Consider the following 8,984-nt stretch of genomic DNA (forward strand, 5'->3'; position numbering starts at 1 on the left):
ACACCAACAGCATACTGTGAGCATGCTCTTCAAAGCAATAGTCATGACAAATATTTTACAAGTCAAACATGCTCTGAGATGTTTTAACTTTTATTTCTAACCCATACAAATGGCACATTTTTTATGAAGCAGAAATGTTTGAGAAATTACCACAATTTTTTCACTTGTTAGCAGGATATATATATATATGTGTATATATATATATATATAATGCCATGATATCCTTCTTATTTAAATTTTATTTCTGTGTTTCATCATTTAGCCTTCTCTTTCATAGAAGGAGAAGATACTTCAGTAATTGCCTTATCTCTCATTTCTCCCTACCTTTTCTATCATTCTCTTTTTCCAGTATATGAGCAGTAGAAATCAGCTCACTCTTCATGTCTGTTCATCCCTTTGCTTCTCTGCTGCCTGCTGCTGTCTACCAGCATAACAACTGGTGCCAGTGACTAGTATGATCTGGACATCTTGCTAGGAATTAAAAATGAGCTTGGTACAATTTCCTTGCATGCCTCTTTAGGATTGCATTTAACTTTGCAAAAGCAATTCCTATTTCCCAACTTGACATGTTCAAAAATATCATCCCAGCATATTCAGTCAAAGCTAAAGTTTTATTTTAATTGCAAGAACTTCACAATTTTGCTTTCAGTGATTTAATAATTAGGATAATTTGGAGCACTGAGGTGTTCTACTAACAGCTTTCATAACTGAAAGCAATGAATCACTGTCATTGCTGAGGGTCTCTAGGCCATCGTAGGAATTGGAGTCATACATAAAAAGCTGCTGTCATGGCCATAACTGCATATATCAGGTACTCTCTCCATAAAATAACTCTCTATCATCTTTGTGTAATGTCAAAACAGATCCAAAATCAACAAAAGACATATTTAGAGTCTTCAAAGGTGAACCAGTTTAAATCTTCTGAGAGGATAACTACAGCTCTACACCTTCCAAGTAATTGATATTTTAATGTTAGGGGAAATATCTGCAAAGCATTCTTCACACATGACTAAAAGCACTGGACAGTTAAAGGGTATTCATTGCATACTGAAGGAAGAGGAACCATTATCCCCTCCTCAACCAAGCAGTTCCACCACGACAGAGAGAATAAAATTCTATGGGCTTACTGCAGCTGCACAAAATTCTTTGTCAGGCACAATTTGCCCCTTTAAGCATGAGGCAACACTTGTGGCTCACAGGGCTTATAGCACTGTTGGGATGCACAGATTAAGTGCATATGTGCAGGAAGGAGACCTCATGTTTTACAACAAACTTTACCTTGTTCAAGAAACAATTTTACTTATTGGTACAAAATGGGTGCTGTTGGACTGAAGGATGATAACAACTTCTACCTTGGCCATGCCAATTCCATTTTTAAGCAGCTTGGGTTTCTTTTTTGAGCAGAAACAGTCCTGAGTTTCATTTCAGCTACAATTTAAGGCCATTTACTGGTTATGCTCAGGTTCTCTCCAAAGGGAGATCATACTTCCGCAGGGCATTATAGGGCCCCAGGACTGCCCCAGTTCATTCTGTAACCAAGCCAGAGCCCAAGTTCTCAATTCATTCATAGTCATAAGATTCCTGATTTCCTTAGTGGTGATTCCATGCAACAGAATTGGAAAATGCCATGGTCTCCATTACAGCGACATAATTTAAGTATTTTCTTTGTGGGTTTAACAGCTAGAGACTTGCATGAAAAAAAAAACATTCTAAAATCTAATTGGGAAAAGGCATTTTTATAAACACTCTCCTGTAATAGATGCAGATCAACTATGTGGATTAACCTGCCTTAGATAAATATTGAATGAAATTATTTAAAGAAACCAGTAACACAGGAGGAAATCTGAGGCTGGGTTGGTGGGGAGCATGGAAGAGGCAGGAGAATAGAGACTGAGGGAGTAATTTGAGAAAAGGAAATAAGAGGTAGATAAGAAAATCTTACAGGAAGAAAAGAGATAATTTACTTAAGAAAAAACGAGGGACACTAGATTTTAAGTATAAAGATTTCAAAAATTTGACTAAATAGAATAAATAAGTTTTTACTTAAATTGAATCTCAAGTTACAAGACTCCTTAAGGGATGTGTGGGGATATGTGTGGGGGTCATTTCCCTCAGGAAAGTACTCCTATTATTCTAATGATTAATAGATTCCTTTATATCACCTGCTTATCAATCCAATTTGAAACCAAAATTATAACTTTCAAACAAATTAAATAAATCAGGTTAGTTCACACCATTTCAAAGGAATATACCTCTAGTATCAAAGCATCTACATAGCAGGTTTACTTCCTTAACCTTATAAGATTTATATGATATAGAGGCATTGTGATCCAATTTATACAGATGTGAACAAAGATAGATTCAGCTCTGTTTTAATTGCTATTGAGCACAAAACTGATATTATCACAGAATTATTATAGCTCAATACCTCAGCAGATCATTAAAAATAGAATGGATATCATATAAAATTTTCTAGACCGAATTAAACTGACTTTTTATCATCCAGTCACTCAATATCATGATGTCCTTATGCACACCTTTGCCATTGGCATGGATCACTCCTTCTGTGTTCCTACTGTTCCTAGTCCATCAAGACTTGTTAGGCCAGTGGAAGAAGAAAGAGCAGTGCATTAAATACTTTGCCCTGGTTTCAACTGGGATAGAGTTGATTTTCTTCCTTGGAACTGGCACAATGCTGTGGTTTGGATTGAAGTTGAGACAAATTTTTATAACACAGTGATGTTTGTTGTTAAGTAGTGCTTACCCTAAGTTAAGGACTTTTCAGTTTCCCATGCTCTGCTAGGGAGGAGGTGCACAAGAAACTGGGAGGAAGCATGGCCAGGACAGCTGACCTGAGGTGACCAAAGGGACATTCCATACTACAGAATCCTGCTGAGTATATAAACTGGGGGAAATTGTCCTGGAGAAGCCAATCGCTGCTTGGGGCTGGGTATTGGTCAGTGGCGGGTATTGGTCATTGAGAAAATGCCTCTGTTCTGGTTCATGGGTTTTACCTCTCGTTTTGTTTTCTCCCTCATCATCATCATCATCATCATCATCATCATCATCATCATCATCATCATCATCATCATTATTATTAGCTTCAGTTATTAGACTGTTTTTACCTCAGCCCATCCATTTCTCTGTGTGTGTGCTGAGTCAGAGGCTGCGTGTTACCTAGTTGCCAGCTGGGGTTAAAGCAAGACATACATACTGAATAAAATTGACAACAGTTTCAAAACTAAACTTGCCTAAAAGCAGAAATAATGCAAATAAGAATTACAAAGGAAAAATGTTATGTATTAGGGTAGCTTCCAAGAACATCGTCAACACCCCACAAAATCACTAGCTCAAATTTAAAGAAGAATCACCAGTCTCTGACACCTGACTTGTGCAAGCAGTTCAAGCAAAGTTCTGAGATGGACCTACACCATACCCTTGTCAACAGATTTATGGTGGATTGGAGTCTGCTAGATCATCCAAGCCCCGAGCTGTTGGAGGAAATGAATTAGCAGGAGCCAGTCTTCAAATTAGACTGGGTACAAGCAGAATGCCCTGCTGTACTTAACTCCAACCCAGCTATGATTTACTGCTAAAACTCCTTTGCTGACACTGGGCACCACATGGAAAGGTGAAATAATGAAGGAACTAAGTGTTACTAAACACAGTGATGCAGTCCAAATGTAAATGTTTCAGCAATCATGCCATCTCAAAGCGTGACTGTGCTCCAAGCTGTGTCAGCTCCACTATTTTTGTAGAGAGGGTAAATCAAAATGGGAAACTGGTGCAGCTAATGGGTTTTCTTGTGTGGGTTATTTTTTAAGTGCACCAGTTCTCTGGTCTGGTTCACTGAATGCCCACACAAATATCGGTGTCAGCACTGCACAGTGGGCTGTGCAAGGGTGATCACAAACAAGCAGAAGCAGAGAATGCTGCTACTTACAACACCTCAAGGCCCAGAAAATCTCACACATGAGAAAAATCTGTACTACAACAATTGTTTGATAGAGTACAAAGCTTGTGATGCAGTCTTTGCTTACTGGAACCATTAATAGTTTCACTTTCTTCTGTCAACAAAAAAAATGTGTAGGGATTTAATGTCTTCCCCTAGCTCTCTGTCAAGTTTCATTTCAACATGCTAATTGATGCAGATTGCTGTCACTTTATAACATGCTTCCTCTAGAGGAGCCAGGTAACGGTCACATTTGTACCTACTTATAGGTAGAGTGCTTCCTGCAAAATCAAACATTATATAAACAGCCCAAGACAGAAAGCATACCAATTCCCTCAAGGCTATGACAGAAACTGAAACAAATCCCCCAGAGGCAGTGCATTAATGCTTTAATATCATAAGCTGATGTAACTGCTGCTGAAAGAAGCAATCCCACAGCCTGTCAGGCCCCTCCTTGGCACCAGCATGAGCTTGCATTCATGTGTGTGACAAAAAGGATAAGTTGTTTGATCTGGGTCACAATTAAGCATTATTCATTTACTTACTGGGTTTTACCTGGTTAATTGTAACTCAGATTGATTCCCTGAGCTGGGTTAAAGCACGGCCATGAAAACAGCCCTGTCAGCAGAAAACAAGGCTTGGGAGTGAACTGGGAGGGACTGAGGAAAACAGAAACACTGCTCCTTTCAGTAGTGTGTTTGCTTATTCTGGCTGAAAGTTTCAACTCTAAAATTATAGCTCAAAACACATTTTTTTTTAATTTCAAGTGAAAGCACAAAAAGAGGAATCCCAGTTATTTGGCAAAAGGGTCTGATGAGCCCACAATGAACACCTGCATCACTTAAGGGTTCAGGAAACTAAGAGGGACTCCAGCCTAAGAAGATTTCAATTCCTTTAATTAACAACAATTCTGCCATTGTTTGGTTCACATGTAAAATAAGGATCCTGTAACTACATCTCCTTATTGAATTCCAGGCAATAATGTTTCTTTACCAAGTGCTTCTAGTGTGAAAAACCAGTGGAACCCAACCTATCATTTTAGAGGCATTCAAACAGGATTTTCTCATTTCCTGCATTTTCAGATTAATTTCAATGGGTATCTTGCCAAAGTACTGACAAATGGCATATGATATGTAACCCTCCACAAATACTTGTAGCATTTCAGAACAGGAAGATGAGAATGTACACATTCCACAGATTGTTAATAGGGGTTGCAAATCTACTATTTGAATAATATATTTGAAAACATACAGATCTTGCAAAAGCTAAATACATAGATTTGCTGGTTACTATGTAAAGCTCCAGAAAATATCTTTGAGATTGCTTTCCATGATATTTCCTTAAAAAAAGTTATTTCCAATTGCACTTTTGTTTCTGTTCTGGTTAAACATCTTTAGAATAACATTCCTATGCAGTTTAAATGTTCATTCAATTAACCAAACAAGATGGGGAAAGTGTAGCAATTTCTGAACACCAATACACTGGTTAGAGAGAGAGGCCTCAAAACAAGATTGCCAAGTAGTTTGTTTAAACCTGAGATTGTGACTTGTAAGAGTAGCTAAGTGCTGGTGATAAGAAGTACAAAAGTTATGATGATGATGACTACAGTGTAAACAGCCTTCTCCGGTGTCTGAATGCTGTAAGTAAATAGTGGATGACCAAAGTAAATAGGAATCTACCCACATTCTACCTACAGAAAATTGTACTAGACCCTGCACAACACAGGCACCTCCTGCAACTGTATTGTAGAGGGATCAGAAAGACTGCACAGTGAAATTCTGGAAGAAAATATTGAGAGACATTACAGCACACAGGGAGAAGAACTAAGCAATAAATTACAATGTGACAGCTAACTTTATGGTACACTTGAGGTAAGTCCTTCAATAGCAGTATAGTGCCTAACTAATTACAGCAGTTTCCAGACAGGAGACTCAGCCCCTCAGATATTCCTTTGTGAAAATATTTCAGTGAGTTAGGCCTAAACATATAGTCCAGTATATAGGGGCTTGATAAAAATTGTATGTATTGTCCAACCTTTCTGAATGCTGAGAGTTCTGGAAAGATTCATAATTCAGGATAGAAGAGATTATATTTTTATTAGATGAGGATAATCTGCAGCTAAATGGGATACATTAATTTACATTCATGGTCAAAGAACTGCAGTGGTTTGAAGTAACAGGGATGTTTTTGAATGGAACATTAGGGCAAAGTGTAAGAAGATTGTGAACCAAAAACTTGGTATTTTAGATCCAAAGTAAGCACAATGCTGCAAAAAGGCTATTCCTCCAGAAGTATGATTGCATGAAAATGAACCAGCAATCCAGCCAAGAAAAGTGGAGTATAATTTGTTAGCTCCCAATTAAGTCTCATGTTTATATTTCTCTGTTGGTAAAAAACTCTGCTAAAGTAAATAGGTCCAAGTCTAATTCCTCCTTGAGTGTCAGGAACTGAGCATACCTTTCATGCTGAGAAAAAAATAGGTCCCATGTAAACAGGAGATTCCAAAGACATCAGTGATTAATGCCATTTGCTAATATTGTAGTTTTCTACACTGTAGCAGCAAAGCTATGAAAATCCCTCTCTCACATGTCTAAAACAGGTTGCCATCATCAATGCAAAAACCATTCTAAAATCATCACAAAGTAAGTCTTGCAGGATTTATTGGACTTGTTTTCAAGGGGAAAACCATTTGTCATGGAAATCAATTTCTGAATAATATAGTACACAACACATCCGCTTTCTGGATAAACATTTCCATCAAAGAGAGAACAGCTGCCTTGTCATGGTAAAGAACTGCAAATATTCAACTCCTTAGTAATGAATTCCGTCCAGTAACATTACAAAAAGCTTATTTTAGAAAATCTATAGGAAAAACAATCAAACACCCAAAACAATGAGTACAGAAATTATTGCAAAGATGCAAGAATGATCATTACAGAAAAAGAAAATAAAGATGATTGTGCTGGTCAGATTGTAGAATGTTGCACAACTGAAGAAGAAGAAACTGGTGATGCAAATTTCGTGAAGAAACTGGTGATACAAATGATAGAGTGATCACCTCAGTATATCAAAATCAGCTTTGATTGTGTCAACACCATTCCTCCCTTCCACCACGAAGTTACGCAAAACACTGTTCGGGCTTGTATCAACACACCAGAGAACCTGCAATTATGCTGAAACACACAGCACGCAAGCACAGATTACAACAGGCAATCATTCTGCAAGCAAAACATCAGGATCTGGTGGTCTGAAAACTTAGTGCATGAATTGGTATTTCATAAGAAGGGCCCAGTGTTTTTTCTAGCACATAAATGTGCCCATCTATAAAGGGACAGAAGAAAAGTGCATAACATTGAGCCACACTGAAAGCTGTAAGGTTTGTGACCTTGATCCCCCAAGATCACAATTCCAGGAATAAGAATCTATCGCAAAGAAGAAACAGTTAAAAACATGGTAAGAAAATAAACCATAGTGCACATGTAAGGAAAAGATAACACCACCTATAGAACAGAGAGAGGTTTGTGTGATGGGCTGTTCATAAAAGGGGGGAGTGTTTATGTCTTAGCTCACCTGAGTACTGAGATGAATGCTAGGAATTTGAGAGAAAAACTAGAGAAGGAAAAAGAGAAAAGAAAAAAGGAAGGAGGACACCTGGAGGTATAGGTTTCTAGAGACAGACAGAGAAAACTGCACTCTTGTAGACACAATACAGGATTTGTGATCTGTATCTTAGAGAGGTGATGAGAAACATAAGTCACTGAGGTTACAATTTCTCTATGCCCTCTCTGTAAGCACAAAATACTGCTGGAGTCTATATTTAATCCTATAGTATGCAATCCATCTTGGAATGCAAAGATGCCTTCTTGCAGTCTTCAGGCAAAACTGGAAAATGTTCATGCATTTTCAGAAGCTCCAATGTGACTTTATTAAAAAGCCTGGTCTATTAAAACTGACATACATTCAGCATAAAGAAATTAAGCAAAATTAAACTTCTAGGCAGTAGCAGAAAATATGAAGATAAGCTAAAGGAAAGAACATGAGAATTTTACCCCAAGGATAAAAGTGCAGCCAGGAAAAAAAAAATCTTCATCTTACCATTAATAATAAAATGCTAGAGAGGGAATTGCCATGAGGGACTTGTTTGTCAAACAATAAATCTAAAGCAAACAACTAAATGAGTCCTCTAGGGAGCCCTCTCTAGATTCATTTCTTTAGTGCTAGCAATACTACTACAGTAAACTTTCAATTGATATTCATTACATTGCATTTCTGTAGTGATTTTTCTGGCCTTTACAAATAACAACACTAAATTTTTTGCTCATAAGGTTTCAGTTTATAAAAAAGTGTTCCTATAACTTAACAAAACAAATGCTAGCATTTTAGAGCCAAATTCTCCTCTTATTCACAGCATAAGCTTTGATGCTGTATCTCAGAGCAAAACTCAGCTCAGTTTGTCTTTATATGTTCAAAATACAGTCTCTAACAAGTTACATACTTTTAAGCCATGAGTTTTGCTTGATTAGGGGAAAATAAGGATATAGATCAACAGAAGTATTTACTACAGCATCTTCAGGAGAGTGCTCTTAAAGCCTTCTGCAAATGTGAAATAATTTCACATCACAGTCTAGTGTAGCAGAGATGGAAATTGTTACTGAGAGGCTAAAACACAAATAAATACCTGCTTTAAGTAGGTCTGCTAGAACTGTAAACCAATAAAGGTTGTTTCTGAAATTGAGAAATGCTAGGCTTTTAGATCTGTAATCATGAGTAAAAGTCATATATCAAGTTCAAAGAACACCCATACTTGAAACCCAAGTCTACATTAGAAAAAGCCAGCTACCTGTGATTTGGCTCGGGTCACACATCATGACTTCCACAGTATAAGGGAAAAAATGTGCCATCCTGATTGCTGATCTCTATCAGTTATGTACTATTTGGAAAACTGTAATCAAACACTTAAGAAAGGAGAACTTTGCAGATCATTAGCAGCTTCAGAACATTTATCCTTGAGGAGAGTCTTAAACACATTTAC

Source organism: Ammospiza caudacuta, chromosome 1 (genome assembly GCF_027887145.1).
Source record: "Ammospiza caudacuta isolate bAmmCau1 chromosome 1, bAmmCau1.pri, whole genome shotgun sequence".
Taxonomy (NCBI): Eukaryota; Metazoa; Chordata; class Aves; order Passeriformes; family Passerellidae; genus Ammospiza; species Ammospiza caudacuta.